The 16605-nt window shown below is 38.7% G+C and overlaps 1 long non-coding RNA gene across 1 annotated transcript in view; it reads left to right on the forward strand.

Moving 5' to 3' along the window:
* The window catches only part of LOC140250095 (uncharacterized), a 32983-nt gene extending 19798 nt beyond the window's left edge, over positions 1 to 13185 (forward strand). The window contains exons 2-3 of the long non-coding RNA XR_011903105.1: positions 1737 to 1821; positions 12943 to 13185. This is a non-coding gene — a long non-coding RNA (uncharacterized lncRNA). The remainder of the gene's footprint in view (positions 1 to 1736; positions 1822 to 12942) is intronic.
* The last annotated feature ends 3420 nt before the right edge of the window (positions 13186 to 16605 follow it).

The following is a 16605-nucleotide window of genomic DNA, read 5'->3' on the forward strand; positions in this document are numbered from 1 at the left end:
CTCCTAGTTGGAAGTGTAGCCAAAGAAGTATGGCATGGGGGATGCTACCCTGTGTTAGTAGATAGATGTAAAAAAAATGGCAGAGGTATCTTTGAGATCCATTAATTATTAGGATGAAGCCCTTTTTTATTTTTTATTATTATTTTTTTTAATGGTGATTTGATAATGCTTAATTAATGTTTATAATATTGTACCTTCCTGGCATTATTTCTTGAACATTTAGAATTGGTAGAAAAATACTAGCAAAATTACTGGGTATGTGGAATGAAAACACTGGCTTGTTTGTGCTTGACCTTTCCTCAAAGTGTAATGCAGTTCAACGTTTATTTGTTTAGCAAGTTTCTGATATGCCCTTTCTATTGAATAGTGGATGTAATTGTGGCCTGTTGAGCTTAAGGAGATGAGGAGAGATGCAAAAGTACTTAAAGGGGGGGGGGGGGGGGGGAGAGGGCAGTCCTTACTGATGCCTTTGTGTCCTTGGATGGTTTTTGGATGCTGACTAGATTTCTACTATTTGATTGAATGCCATTTCTGAAGAAAAATGTTTTATTTTATTTTTTGTATTATTTTTAAAATTTGAAATGTTTTTTTATACTCATCCTTGAGCACTACAGTATAGGTAGAGATGTGTAGCTTTGTGATAGAATTGTATGGTAATTAATATCATATAAGCACTGCTGAACGTTGTGTTAGCTTGTGCTCTGAGTTGGTCTAAGATGGATGTGTCTTGGAGACAAGGTTCCATTCTGTACTTTGTGCTTCACATACATAATGCAAGCACTTAGCTGAATGTCTCTTCTAAACAGAGCTCAATTTAGTTTGGAGTAGAGGGGGATGGATAACAAAACATGCATCCTGGATATAATAGGATAGTCAGAAACACATCTGTAATGCTGTGGGTATGCAGTTGTTCATACTCGGCTCTGTGACAAAGTCTAAAGCAGTGACTCAATGGGAATATGCTGTTGGCTTTGGGGCTCCAGAGCTTGACTCAGTTCTGTGAGCTCTGGAAAGCTCTCCAAGACTCCTCAGGGATGAAAGTCCTTAATAGAAGAAAGATGAAGTGAGGATGTGAAAGGATCTGTACTTACAGCATAATTGCAGCTTGATTATTTTTATCATTATTTCAGATAACAAAGTATACAACAAACATATTTCTGTAGGCTTCTTATTTTTTTGCCATCACACTGGCACTAATATAAGATACCTCTAAGTGAAACTGTATTTGAAGTATCAAAACTGTCTGAACAACGTTTACGGTATATTTATATGCATTGTGCACCTCAGATCTGTTGTTCTTGAACCTTACTTTTTCTGAAGGATTTTATAAAAATGTATTCAGTGACGTGCATAATGATACTGAGAAGGAATGTGCTCTCTGTCCTTGAATTTTTTTCTTTTCCCCTTTGAAACAAAAAGAGAACTAAGAGAAATACAAAGGTTTTCTGGCTGGTACTGAGTGGTTGATCTTTCTGTAAATAAAGAAAAATAACAGCTTATAAATGGTGACTTTATTCCTAGATAGAGAAAGAAACATAATTCTGTAGTATATCAGTCAAAACCTTATGCAATTCTATTTCTACTAGATAGTTACTCCTGACTTATGATGCTATACAGTATCAGCTACTTGCTTGGTTGGGTCTAACTTTATATGGCATTATTCTTCACTGGGGAACTAGCATGTCTGAGAGTCATGTCTCTGAAAGGATTTTTTTTTTTTCTTTTTTTCTTTCCAGCTCTGCGTATGAAAATAGCATCTTCAAAGTCACAGAAGAAACAGCCAAAAGTGAATCCACATTAAATTCCAGTAGAGCAGTAGAGGTATGTTCTTTCTTTCATTATTTTTGAGGGCCTTAAAGAGAAAAGAGAGTTTGATGGTGGAAGCGAGGGATTTCTTTTCTTTTCATTTTCTTATCTAGTTTGTCATGATTTTATTTTATTTATTTATTTATTTATTTTTTTAATCTGGAATGTCTTGAAAAGATGCAGATGAAGTTTGTGATGCAATGTCATGCAGTTACCCTGATGCACTCTGATACTAATAGAGGTACTGATATTATTATTTCATGCATCAAGTTCTCTGTTAGCGTATCTTCCATCTTGCTTAGTACACATTTTCTGGCTTTCAAGTGGGAATCTGGCAATAAATAAAGTTGCCATAAGGGACCTTGGGGTAACAACATCTTTCTGTAACAGATTTTCTTAAGTCAGCTGGCACTTAAGCTAGCTGGTCTGCTCTGTAACTGACCAAAATGAATCATAGAATCACAGAATTGCTTGGGTTGGAAGTGACATCAAAAATTGTTTAGTTCCAACCCTCTATGCTGTGGGCTGCGTTGTCACTGAGTAGATCAGGCTGCCCCAGGAACCCATCAAACCTGGCCTTGAATGCCTCCAGGGATGGGGCATCCACAGCTTGTCTGGGCAGTCTATGCCAGTACCTCACCACCCTGTTTGTCTGGGGAACAAACTCCAGCAGGGGGGCTGCTATTGAAACTTACTACCTAGTCTTCTGTAATAATGAGAAATTGCTGTGTCTATATTGTTAATTGCACTTATTTTGGTTCTATGGTAACAGTGAAAACGGAGATGAGGAAAATCTCACCTGGTCTTACGTTTTCTGAGTCAAAACTCAGATCAGGTTACTTGGGAGTTCAAGAATTTCTGAGCAAACCTAGACCTGCTGAATGCTTAGAACTTGAATAGCTGCTGTATATATACATTTTCAATGCACTTTTAATAAATATATAAATTCCTTGAGCCACCCATGTGATTTAGGATGTTTTGTTTGCCTTCTCTTACAATTCAGCCCAGAGACAAAAAATAGGGAGGTTTATTAAGGACTTCAGCATGTATCAGTGCAGTTAATTATTTCCATTGGGTGAGTAGGCTCCTACCTGATTTTTAATCAGGTAATTTAAGCAGGTTTTAAATACATGTTTTTCTGAGCAGGTTATCCAAGACATCTTGGTAAAGTTTAGCTACAATGAGAGCTAGGTGAGCTATTTGCAATAAATCCTTTGTGACAACAACATAGGTCTTTTTCTGGTTTATGAATTGGTTTCTATTTTAGGTTACTTGGCCATTATGCAGAGAAGGTGCATAGGTGAGAAATTACAGGAGCATTTTTGGAAAGATTGATTTGCTCTGTAAAAACTGTGATTTTATGCTATTCTTACAGTCTCTTAATCCAGTGGCTGCAAAGCTCTCTGAAAACTCTTGAGAGATGTGGAGTATTTGGATGTGAATATTTTGGTGAACATGTTAATGTATGTCTTCTGCCAATTGTTTCTTTTTTGGCAGGGTTCCTATAGAGAAATGTTCTGCATTATTGCATAGAGTAGCTCATTATGATGCATGTGAGTCTGTGTGCACGCACATCTCCTCTCCCCTTAGTCCCCAAAGGAATTATACAATGTACATGTGCAAGAGAGACAGGATGGCCTCTTCATTAAGTTACTGAGCAGGAAACCAGCAGAGTTAACTCCTGTTCCTGGCTCTATAAGAGTTTCTGCCTGCAAATCTGGGAAATCCACTTAAGAAATCTAGGGCAAGTGAAATTTATCGGTAAAATGGGGGAGAGTAATTTTGCTGTTTGCGAATGCTTCAAACTGGCGTGGGAAAAAAACATACAAGTCTTTAAATAATACTGTAAGAGCTGGTTTTGATGCCTTCAAACACATCTCTGTGTTTGTGTTTATATATACTGAAAACTAAAGCAGAAGAGAAAACATCAGAAACAGCCTCACAGATGAGCTTTCATTTCAGTGCTATGAATCCATTTTTAACATGTTCCCTCCACTCCTCAACCCTCCTCCCCTCCCTAAAAAGTAAAAAAGTAACCTCGACCACTTTTCTGTAACAAAAGAAAACTGGCAACTTCAAAAGGCTGATCTGTATCAATTCGCTTAATTGCTCTTAAAATGTTTGCAGACCTCTCTGTCAAAACTTAACATTTTTTCTTGAAATGTCCCTTTTTGTAATGTGGGGCAAATGAAAAATGCTGTTTGTCCTCTGGCCTTTCAATGACTTCTTAATTTGTTTACAGTCTTAGCATTCTGCCAATGCAAAATATGTGTGTCCAAAACCACCAGAGAACTGAAAGTCTTCTTATCCTTTGTTCTGATTAGTTAGATGGACATGCTTTTACTGACTGCAAATGCTTTGGATACTGTGTTCTGGCTTTTGTGTCAGTGCTCTACCAAGTCTCTACTTGTTTCATGGAGCGGAATTATATTCAAGCATGTATTCCTATCAGTGCTGGGACTAATGAAACCTGAAGTCCTATGGTTATGACTTGTGCAATTGATGTGCATAAACTTTATTTCCTTTCTATATTGATTTCTTACAACATGTCAGCTCACTGTTTTTTTTGTTTGTTTGTTTGTTTTTCTTTTTTTTTTTTTTTCTCCCATTAAAATGCTGATCAGGAAGCATCCTGGTTTCCTTAAGAGAATGTCCCATGTATACAAGAAAAATCTTGTGCTAAGTCATTTCTCCTTATTCTTTATTGCTTTAACAAAAAGATAGGGTGTTTAGCAGATCTATTTGCTCTATCAGTTTTAAATATAGGCTTTGGAGCCTCCAGAGCCAGCTTAGTCCATGGGAAACCTTCCTTAAAACAGGTCAAAACAAAATTGTTGGATCTTGGTTTTTATTTATTTATTTATTTATTTATTTTTTCCTGAACTGCAGAGACAAAATACTATGAAATTTGTATATAAATTCTTAAGTGGCATTTCAGGAAACCAGTTGCTTCTTCTGAAAGAGAAATCAGGATAGATATGTAATAGTTGGCATCTCACACCACTTAAATTCTACTTGTGCCTGATATACTTTCCTTCTCCAGAGCTTCCTCCAGCTGTGCAGTGTCACTATGTTTGTCCTTTAGCAACCAGAGCTTTGGGCACCTATTTCGGTGCATCTGCTCCTCTCAGTCTTGTGACAGATCCAGCTCCACTCTGGCCAGCACTGAGTGCTACAGGGTGAAGCAATTAGCACCCATCTAGGCAACACCAGTGCATCTGTTCTGTCCAGGGCAAATTGCTGGGCTGTCCTTGTGTTTGAAAACCTTGATTGATAACTGCACCTGTGCAGTTGCCAAGGTCAGGCTGTCTTTGTAAGAATGTTAGATCACCGTGGGCACCTGGTTCGGTGTAAGATTTAGGGACGTGGCCCTAAATCTGATGTCATGGCTCTGGCAGGCTGAAAAGACTTTGTTACAAGTTGTTGGCTTGTGAAGTCTATCCAGGAGAAAGCTTTGCTTTTTGGCTGGCTATCGGGAACCTGGAACAAGGAAGAATGCTAGCACATCAATAGCTGATGTTATTACCTGATAAATGATAATGACTTGTTTCCACTGGTGATGTGCTGCTGCTGAGGGCTAGGGTTAGAGAGGTTAGACATTTTTGCACTGTTGTTTTGTAAAGCAGTTCCTACAGACAGTACCCTCACAGGTCTTTATGCTTTGATTTGAGGGAAGAGGGATGGCTGTGAATTCATACTTGCCTTCATTCAGACAGGTATTAGAAACTGGTATGGACAAAGACTGTAATGATACTTTGGGCACCCTGCTTTACTCCCTCATGGGGGAGGCTGCTTCTTGTATCTAGCTTGGTCTTCTCTTGTTTCAATTTATGCCCATTATTTTTGCCATCCTAACACATGCCATTGTGCATGGTTTCTCTCCAGCTGCTCTGTAACTTCCCCACAGGCACCAGGGGACAGCTGTTGGCTGGCCTTCCTTGAAGCCACCTCACCTGCACACAAGTGCAAGGCATGATTCCTCAGTCTGTCCTTGCTGGCCATGAGCCCAGCCATTATGTCCCTCCTGTTTGTATCATCAGGGAAGAACTGGAGAACAGAGAATTTGAGAGGAAAAAGGTAAAAAGGGAAATTGCAAGGAAGAATAAAGTAGATGGAAGGAAAATAAGGTCTTTGAGTGTTAAAGGGGATTCTGTCAGTATTCTCTTACTCATAGGAAATGTGGAAAGATTATTTGGGAGGAGAGACTGAGCTGGCTGAAGCTTAATGCATTGATTGCAGGTGGCCCAGCAAGGAGATTGAGCTGTGAAAGATATGCAGATGGGAAAAGACTCATGGCTTTTCTTGGCAGGATGAAAGGCAAAGTGAGGAAAGCTATGGGATGGATGGTGGCAGTTGTCATTCCTCAGGCCTTTGCAAGACTGAGATGACATGATGACTTCTTCATAGTAATAATCTTTTTTGAGAAATGGTATATATTTAAAGCGGATATTTACACTGTAGTTCTTTGAGATTTATTAGCTGTTGCATATTGAGACTAAACCTGCATAAGTTTACATACTTTCTCAAGATATTGGGTACAGAACTCTTCAATGTGTGCTGAACTCCAGCCTTTCCCCTAATCCTACAAGTTGGAGTTTCAAAGTACTGGTCTAACTTAAAATAAGAGACTTGCTGAGGTTGTCTCTCAACTCTTCCAGGGTATTTTATGTCTCTTCACAGTGATATCTTGAATTCAGTATACTTTTTCTTTTCCTACCGAGGACTGTTTCAGTTAGAATGCTCTGACATACAGTGATTACAGTCATTAAAGTAATACAAATCAGTATGGTTCCTGAGTGCTATGTTGCATCAGTCTGTCTTGCAGTACTTCGAATTATGCTTATACTAAGGGCAGACATTTCGGAACAGAACACTTTATTGCTAACTCTGGTTAAAGTAGATTACATATGTTAGGTTGCATGGTATGTTTGAATTTCTTGTGGTTGTTTATGGTCCCTTGATATCTATAAAACCACTGCTCTTACTTGTGACGGGGCTGCTAATGTGCATAAATAATGTGTGGTGCTCATTTTTCACTTCCTGATGAGTAACTGGTGCATTACTCAAAAGTCCAAGTCCAGAAGAAGTAGTACACAAGAAAATCTTCCTAGTGATTTGGGTAATAAAAGTGTCAGTCAGGCTTAGGTGATGATGCAAAAGCTTTTCTATAGAAGCTTGTATCATTGAATAAGTACGAGTATGGGGTTTAACCCACGCTGTTTCAAAGAGTTCCTTTGGCTGGTTTAGAGGAGTAGCAAACTGTGTTTAGCTTTCATGTATGGATTTGGGCAGGAAAGTGATGTTGAGACATCTTCATTCCATAGGTTTATAGATTGTCTGTTTTAAGGGAAGATGCAGAGAAGTTCTAGTTTAAGTTTCAGGCGTTGTTAAAAGGTCCTTAGCAATCTCTCATTACAGTGTCTGGCTTCAAACTTGTGAACCAACAAATGTCCTCTTGACGTATCTGACAATAAGCACAAAATGTACTGCTGTGTCTAGAATTTTCATCCATATTATTCAGAATCAGACATAATTGGGACGGAATCTCCTTTTACCACCTGTTTTTCTTCAAACTGTGCAATCTGTTTTGTCCCCTGATGCTTGGTCTCCCATTTGGCTATTATTTCTCTCTGGAAAAAAATGTTGGCTCTGTGAACTTCCTTACCCCCTTGACTGTATGCTTTTGTGTGTGCTCTTGCATCATGATTATTTCTGTATTAGAACGCATTTATATTTTGTCTGGTTGTGGAGGTGATGAGAACTCCACAGGGATTAATCTGACAAAAGCAGTTCTCAAGCTTTGACAGAAAGCTTCATGACATTCTGAAGGCCCATTTCTATTCAGATTGCTGTTCTGAAACACTAACTGCAAAGATTTCAAGAAGCAGAGTGGTCTTTGGATAAGCATTTTAATTCTGAATTTTAAATGTTAGGTCTTTGACTGTATTGAAATTGTAAAATGAATTGTATTGGTATGGCTGACATTGTATTACTGTGCTGTAAAATCTGGTTCTTTAGTACATGCTGACTATCAGTATTCACTTACATATGTGCCAAATATTCTTTTTCCAGATAGGAATACTTGCAAGATGGTATACAAAAGAATGATGTGTCTTACAAGGATTGAATCCCCATCCTAGCAGATCTTTGAGTATGACAGCCTACTGTTGTGAAGTATTTTTAGATAGAAAATAGCTAGGCTTGCGAGCAGCCACTTTGTAGTCTTGAAGCACACAGCTGCAGACTTGCAATCTGTCCTCCCTTTAGACAAAGTGAGGATGTCTCAAAATCTCAGCTGAATAGAAATTGGAACAGGAAGTAAAAAATGAGAACTAATGCCCTGGTGTCATCTTCAGTCTGCTTTACATCTAATAATAGGCCTGAGTATGTTTCCATTGAACCTGATGGGAAAATTGTTTTTGCTTAATGGAATATGTCTTAATTACTCCCTTATTTTAATGATAAGCTCTGAAGCAATTATCACCTACTTGTAGAAATCCTGAAGAGGGTGAGACATTTTGTGTGCTGCTTACTGAAAAAATGGATCAACAAATGCAGGACAGTATTGCACGCTGCTCATACTTTCAACACTGTCATTTAATAGGATGAACTGGAGGGAACAGTCACTTCCAGTGTTCCTCATCAGTTCTCTGGTTTTGGGAGGGGGAAAGAATTAAGAGCCTCATCCAGCTGCCTGCTTCTGCTGTGTTCTAATGTTCATATTACATGGTTGCCACCAACTGGTGTGGTTGTAACCTCTATCGCCTGTTTTGGCAGAGACTGTGAAAAAAGCACTGTGTGCCTTCACAGCATGGTCCAAAGCTCTTCAAGTATGATGTGCTGTGTATATCAAGGTGTAAGCATGCTGCCTTTTAACATCAGTCCATTACATCAGAAACACAAAACCGCATACGGAAACCAAATGGGTACCAGGTTCAGAATGTGCCTTCCTGTTTTTCTACCATGTTCTGAATTGAGCTTAGTGTATAAACAGACCTTTGTTTTCATTCCTTTTGCTTAGTACATGTCTCTATGTGGCTGATTTTTCTCCACTCAGCTATCAGAAGGGAAGAAAGTCTTCTTCTTTGTCAATGTGGTAGGCTTCCATCCTTTAAAACTGTAGTCCAGACTTAATTCTTTGCTGAGAAAATTTGATTGACCTCAAGTAGGAGTTTTGAGTGAAAGAATGCCTTTAAAAATAAAATTCCAGTAATTATTTAAAGCATATTAAATTGTTTACTCTTCTGCTATGGTGCTGTAAAATGAAAACTTAATTATTTTATCTAGCACTCCAACTCAACATCTAAGTGATAGGGAATCAAAGAAGAAAGTCTATTTAGAAAAATAATCACTGTATGAAATATGCAATTTTCAAGTAATTAAAAGTAGAAACAAGTCTGTGATGCTCACTAAAAGGATACCGGGTCATATGAAAGCTGTTTCTATAGAGCTATTTGCTGTTATTCATAGAAAATATTTTTTAAATTAATGCTCGATACATACAGTACCTATGCTAGTTTTCACTAACTGGCTTTGTGTTTATTAGCACTGGAGAACTTTGGCAAGAAAATCCAGATGCTGGATGAGTTTGTTCTACAATGTGTAATACAAAATTGTAATGAAAATATGGTTTGTTCTAAGAGCAATTTAGATAATGATGCATGAGATTTGTCATCGGGTAACTTCCATGTCGAATGCCTTTCTGAAAAATATGTTTAGTTTAGTTGTACGTTGTGTACTTGCAGCAGGATCTTTGGGGTAGAATTCTTTTTTATTTATTTATTTATTTATTTTGTGTGTGTGTGTGGAATGTCGGCCCGAGTGCTTGCTGTACACAATCAGTGTGTTAGCAGGAACTGAAAGGGGGAAGTACCATCTTGAACTGTTCTGCAGATGAGATCTGTAGGAGAGACTATTCTGAAATTCCTGTCTTTTGGATAGTTAATATTAATGCAGATAATTTGAATATATCGCTAGTGGATTTTGTATTTACCTTGGACTAACTGGTAATCTGAACAGATTATTACTGTTGTACTTGTGCGCACAGGGTGGACTGAAATTTGGACTGTGCTAGTCAGTCCCACTAATAGTGATGGATGTGGAAACAAGGGGGAATCTGTATATTCAGAGACCTATTTCAAGCTTTGGAGGAGACCAAACTTCATTTGGAGAGTCCAAACTCTTTTGCACCATTTAGACATGAGATTTCTCTTTAGTTTATTTTTAACTTGCTCCTAATGTTGTTTGTCAGCCCATGGCCACCTACCTGTTGGCTGACCAGGCTGCTGGGCTCCTCATATAACTCATCTTCTTGTTTCTCATTGATGCTTGCTCTCAGATCACAGATTCATTCTTGGATTTCTTCTTCAGATAATATATTTGTGCCCTTTCACTGAGTGCTTCCCAGTCAGATCTAGTGCTGCTTATTCCTTCTGTTGAATCAGTTGTAGTTCTCAGCTTCCTGTATTTTTGTCCTTTTCCTCTCCTGTTTTTTCCTTTTACCTCCTGCTGGACTTTAAGTTATGCTCAGTTCCCTCCTGTCTTCACCGGTAGACTCCTCTGCTGCATTAAAACCTGAAAAACATCCTTTCTGCAGACCAGAAAATCCCAGCTCTTTGGTTGTGTTCCTTTGTCCTCGCCTCAAAGCCGACTTCTTTGACATTTAAAGAAGTATTCTTCAGGCATTATTTAAATCTCTCAGGAATTCACTGGTTTACCAAGAGCAGGCAAGGTCCCTGCTTTCAGCTTCCTAACCAAGGGAAACCAAAAGAAGTATTACATCAGTAAATAAGTAATAATAAATCTTTGTTCATCTGTTTCTTCTCAAGCTAGAATGCATTCAGGCTTTTTGTGGCAAGAGTTGTAAATGTATGGTGTGTGCTAAAATTTCCTGCTTTGAGTAGTATATGCGAAACTTGAAATCATGAGAGAAGGAAGTTTGCTAAATGAAGAAAGACAAGGAATTATTAACTTCTGAAATATCTTTAGGTAGAAGCAGAGACTTCACTTTTCATTTGCAAATGCTTAGTCTGGCAAAATTTAGGTATGTATACCCATGAACCACTAAGGCCAATCATTGATACAGTTTCTCTTATAGGATTTATCTTCCCTAGCCTTAAATCTAGGAGCTTTGGGGGTGCTTAAAGAGAAGGTCAATAAAATTGGAGCTTCACTAAGCAAATTTATTGTTACCTCTGTTCTTAGAAACAGTTGGACTATTGTCTGAATATTTTCTTTTCCCTGCTTTCTCCTTCCCCCTTTCCCTGTTTTGGTTGATTTAAACACGGGGCATTGAGAGACTTCAGCTTGCTAGTCTTACAAGTTCCTTTATTTATTTAATTCATGAAACATTGATCCATGAATCCTCTTAATCTTCAGTTTGGCACCCAGCGAACTCCTGTTGATTTTTAAGGTTGCTTCTTTGGGCAACTTCGAGATGCAGAAAATGGAGACTTCCTGGAAGGTCACTAATGTTTTTGGTGATATTCATGCAGTGGAATGTTTTTTCACTGCTGTGCAAGATTCAAGCAGGCAGCATCAGTAAACAGCAGTTATTCCTTTTCCCTAGAAAACTGCAGAGCTCTAAAGCTGGGATTTAATGGCACATGGTCTCTCAGAGTTCGGCACTGTTTTATTGTGAATGACACTCTTGGATACGAAGAAGATATGTATTATCTGTTGTATCAGGGTTTTTTTGGTTAATTTCACAGGGATTTCTAGAAAGTAAAAGATGTGTTTCCAGGAAATACTGGAGAAAATGTGACAACAGTAACTTTAAAGAGCAGCTGATTTGAATATTCCTCAGTAATCACTGTTAAATTGCCATTCTAACACCTGTGGATATTGATTCTTCAGAGGCAGACCATAAAAATGGATTGACTGTCAGTCATTTATGACCTCTTCCCCTTATTTAGGACCAATTAAAAGGACAAGAAAAGCCATTGTAGCTGAAGTGTTTTGGGATAAAAGGATGGGAAGATGTTATAGCTGAACTGTTTGGAGAGTACAGTGTTACTGTTGCAGTTTTGCTGTAATTGATCACAGTTGAGAAATGCCGCATGTTAGAATCCATAGGTTTACGTCAACAGCCCCACTTTCTTGTTATCTTGGATTTCAGTTTGACAGATATCCTATGATCTGGACTCATACTTCGCTAATTAAACTGCACTCCATGAAACTGAGTTTACCTTAGTTCAGTTACAAATCCCAAGGGAAAAAGGCAATCTGATCTTGCAGAATGGAGGGGAAGCAAGCCCCTGTGCCTCCTTGGCTAAAAATGTGTCTGTTACCTTTACTGGTACTTGCTTCTAGCGTTTATACTGGTAAATTTTGTGTCTTTTTTTTTTTTTTTTTGTCAGCTTGCTTTCTGTCTCCCACTTACTGAGATGCTATTCTGAAAACTACTGCATTCAAGTAGAGTAAGTTACAAGAATACTTGTAATTATTCCCTCTGAGCCATTGCACAGCATGGGCAATAACAGCTATTTCTATTAATATGGGGGAGTTTCCCCAAGGCAGCTATTCATACCTCTGCACAAATGTTTTTAGAAAGTCCTGCATAGTCCCTTTTTATGCTGCAGTAAAAGTTTGTGGTTTAAACCTCTTAGTGGATGCTTATAGAGAACTAGACTGAAAATCCCCTTATGTGAATGCTATTAGTGGCCAGACAGGTTCTTCGTATTTTTATTGTAAAGTTGGAGAACTGCAGTGAGGTGCTATTTGGCAGAGATGCTAGTTAAGAGAAACGTTTATAATGCGTTACGTAATCCATTCGGAAGCAATGCTTCCCCAAATGGTCTTCCCTGGATCGAGGAGTAAGTCTATTTAAACAGCTTATGCAGCCTCATGCTACAGAAACATGATTACATAAGTTAAATTCATGAACTGTTGATCCGAGGTACTGCTCTATTTAACTATATAATCTAGAAATGAGCTCTTTGTTCTGGATTAACACAACTGAATTTTGTCTGTGAGATTAAAAAGAATAAGTCTCTGGGAGTAAACTTCAGTTGATCATTCTTGTGAAGTAGCTTCTTAGGAGATAAAATTAGCACTAAACTATAGTTCTTCTAAAGCCTATTACAATGTGTCACCCTGATTTCAACAGATGCGATCCTAATTTTTTTTTATAAACAGGAGAGTCAAAATCCCACGTTAGACAGTAAGGGCTTTAATCGTGGTAAGGCCAAGAAGTTCCCTGAAACCTCATCTGTGACAGAGCAAGACCAGGATGAAACATGAGTTCTAGCTGCAGCTTTGCTACTGATCATCAGTGAGCCCAGTGAAAAACTCAAACTTATCTCTCTCTTTTAGCTGGCTTGTATGTGTTGGCCTTCTCTCCATGAAATGTACCAAAGTGAGCAAAATGGGTTTAATCAAAAGCTGTGAACGAAGTGCAAAGTGTTTCTGTTTGTGCATATCTAGCCTCCATTTCTTTAATTTTTTCCCCTCTTCTCTCATCTCCCTTCAGTTTTGCCAGATATCTCAGCAAGAGTTTAAAGCTGAGCATGTGAAAAGCCTATGGATTGCCCCTTGTGTAGCAGCACTTTTCCTCCAAAGAGGGAAAGCTGCCCTGAGATTTATGCAGCTAATCTCCTGGGCTATGTGTCAGTCTGACCTCTAAAGTAAAAGTTGGGTAAACTTGCAAAAACATGAGAAAATCAAGAGCAGGATCGCTTGGTCTCTTAGGGCTGGCAATAATAATCTGAGCCAAAAAATGCCATCCAGTTCAGTTATGTTACACCCTTAATCCCAGCTGTGTTTGCCTCCTCGGGCTATATCTGGTTACCTTGTGTCTTGCCTCCTTATGAGAGGTGACTGGCAGCACAGTTTGGATAGTGTCACTAGATCCTACTGCAGTTCTAAATTGTCTGAGCAGTGTTTTGTGATGTGTGCTCAAGAAACCAAGGAAATGGTAGTTTCACTTGCCAGTGGCAATTTTGTGTGGGTTGAGAGTGTGTATGTCTATGCTCTTGGTCTCTGTGCCTACCTAAGGAATAAGGAGACTGCCCAAGTGCTTCTTGTCAGCAAGTGTCAGCTAGCTGGAAATAACTCCTTCACAGAATATTCTTAAAATTGTGTTCTTTTCAGTTTTTTTTTTCAAATGCATTTATCCAAAGATGATTCCCCTCCCCCCCCACAGCTTAGAAACAATATGAAAATTAAGGTGGCTTAATTTTGAAACTAGATTTTACTCTAGGATTATTGTTCAGCTTCTGGTGTGTTTATTTGGGAGTTTCTTTGGATTGTTACTTGCAACTGTGAGAGGTAAGTGAGCTTTCTGAGGCTATTCCAAATTTAATTTTTACGTAAGCCCCTAAAACCCATAGCAGTCAACTCCCATCTCATGTTTTCCACTCAAAATACTGCTAATTTTGTATGTACCCCCATTAAAAGCTGTTTATTGTGATATCAGACACAGCTATGCTCTTTGCTAGATATGTAACTACTGAATCAAAACTCTTAACACTGCGAAATACTGTACAGTAACAGGAAGGACAGCAGAAAAGTTTATAATTATTTTCATTTAATATTGCCTCACTAGAGGCAATAGAGCAACAGCAGTGAGAAAGCATTTGCCTCTAGTAGTGATATGATCTCACTACATTGGACAGGAATATAGAGCAAAGAGGCAAAACACCCTGTACTAATTTTAGGCTCCATTTCATTCTGTTACAAGTCTTTAAACTCATCTTTGCAGCACCCTATCATCCTATCCTGGGTTGAATCTCTTTAACACCATCTCGTTTGAACAGATCCCCAGTGAACAGCACAGCTTTTTGGTGCTGCTTTGCTTCCTGTTTGGTAGTGGAACGCTTTTAGATTTCCTTCAGTGATTTCCTCTGCTGACTCTTTGCAAGAGTATCAGCTAGAGCAGAGCATCGCTCAGACCTTACTTACAGATGTGTTTGAGCTGCCAAAGACCAGGTTTTGCATAGGTCCATCCTACTGTTTCAATTCTGTGTTTTTAAACACAATAACAACAAAAACAAATATAAATGCACACTTTTCAAATGAAGTTTATATAGATTAGCAGTTTGATTCCATGCTTTGTCTTCAAAGGTTACTTGTAGGCAATCCATAAAAAGTGAATTCATTCCATAGCTTATTTTGCAACAGTGATGGGTGGAAATTCCAGGCCACCTCAATACCACAGCTGTATCCAAAGCTGATCTAGCACTTCTGCTGCTCTGGTAGCTCAGAAAACTGAGGCTTACTGATTTCCATCACTGGGGATTCCCCAGGCGCAGGAACTCTGCAGCTGCTGCTTGCTGTACATAGCTGTTCTGCAGGAGAACCCAGCTGCAGCTGCTCACCAAGGAGTGTCAAGACCAACCTCCAGAGCAACAAAAAAGTAAAAATCAACACTCTGATGCTTACCTGAGAATTGTGCTTTTCTGTAGTCTGTCTGAAGCCTAGACAAATTAAAAACCCCACTTTGGAAAAAAATAAGGTGGGAAGGAGGAAACAACCACACATTTTTGACTGTAGCACTCTACAGGTGGTTTGGATTACTTGCATATAATCTGAACTGTTTGAGTTATACAAGAAATATCTGCCTCTCATTCTGTACAGAATAAGCCAAACATAAAAGCTGAGATTTTCAGAAGGACTTAGGATGTTAGGCACATAAATCCCATCGGATTTTAGTGGAATTTAGGGTATTATTTGTTCTCCCTTGAAAAATTATTTCTAAATCTGTGGAGGATTAGAGGAAACTCCCACTGAGCAAAACTTCTTTCCAATAATGTACACCTTTTCCCGAAGCTTCTAACTGCTGTTACAGTGCTCAAAATACCACTTCATGCTTGAGGAGCCTGGTAGAAATCTTTTAAAGTTCCCCTCACTTCAATATCCTGCACGTTGTTTTAATTTACAGCAGCAATTCCTATTGCCCCATGAAACTGGATGTTCCTTTCATTTAGGTTAATAGAATGAGAATTTATGTAACTGTATTAACAGTCGCTTGAGGCAAATAATACATTAGATAAAGGCTACAACAGTGAGGTTTTCCACTTCCAAATAATAATAATAATAATAATAATATATATACATATATATATATATTAAAAAAGCTTTGTCTGGTATTGTTTAAATTGGTGTGCTATAAAATGTATGGCTTTCTTAAAAAGTCAACATCTTCCCTGTTTTTGTGACAACACTTCAGACTTTCAAAATCCTGGGAGTTACAATAGCAGTCTTAGGCAACATTGCCCATATTTCTTCATCTGAAGACTCCATTGCTCCACCCAAACAACTATCAGATGTTCTACCCCGCAAAGCCTGCCTTGAGCCTCTGTGACAACATCCTGCACCTCTTGCTTTGGAGGTGGGGCAGACAGCAGGTAAGTGCTGAAAGACTCAGTTGCCAGCTATCTTTCAGCTGCAGAAAAGTGCTCTGTTCCTGAGCCTTCTTCCGTTCGCTTTTGCTGTCTGCTCTCAGCTTGCAGCTCTCCCCATGCATTCCCATCTCAGAGAGGAAGAATCTCCTGGTGCTATTTGGCTTCCAAACTGTTTACACTGAAACATCCTTGTAGAAATGGAAAGAAGCAAAGGTCACGTTAACAGCCCCATGTTAAAGGTCAGCAATACCATGGTAACATTAGAAATCCATCCAGCTGTCTGTAGAAAAGTCGAAACCCTTCTGAATAGGAAATAGCCCAAATAAACAGGGAGGTAGATAAAAAGCAGTATCTTAGCCTTGAGCCATGTGTCAAGTGGAAACTGAACATTTGGGAGCTTGTGGGGTATTTCCTATGCCTAACTTTGAACTCTGCTGCTCAAAATTAAAAAAATAGT

This window comes from Excalfactoria chinensis, chromosome 3 (assembly GCF_039878825.1).
Source record: "Excalfactoria chinensis isolate bCotChi1 chromosome 3, bCotChi1.hap2, whole genome shotgun sequence".
Classification (NCBI taxonomy): Eukaryota; Metazoa; Chordata; class Aves; order Galliformes; family Phasianidae; genus Excalfactoria; species Excalfactoria chinensis.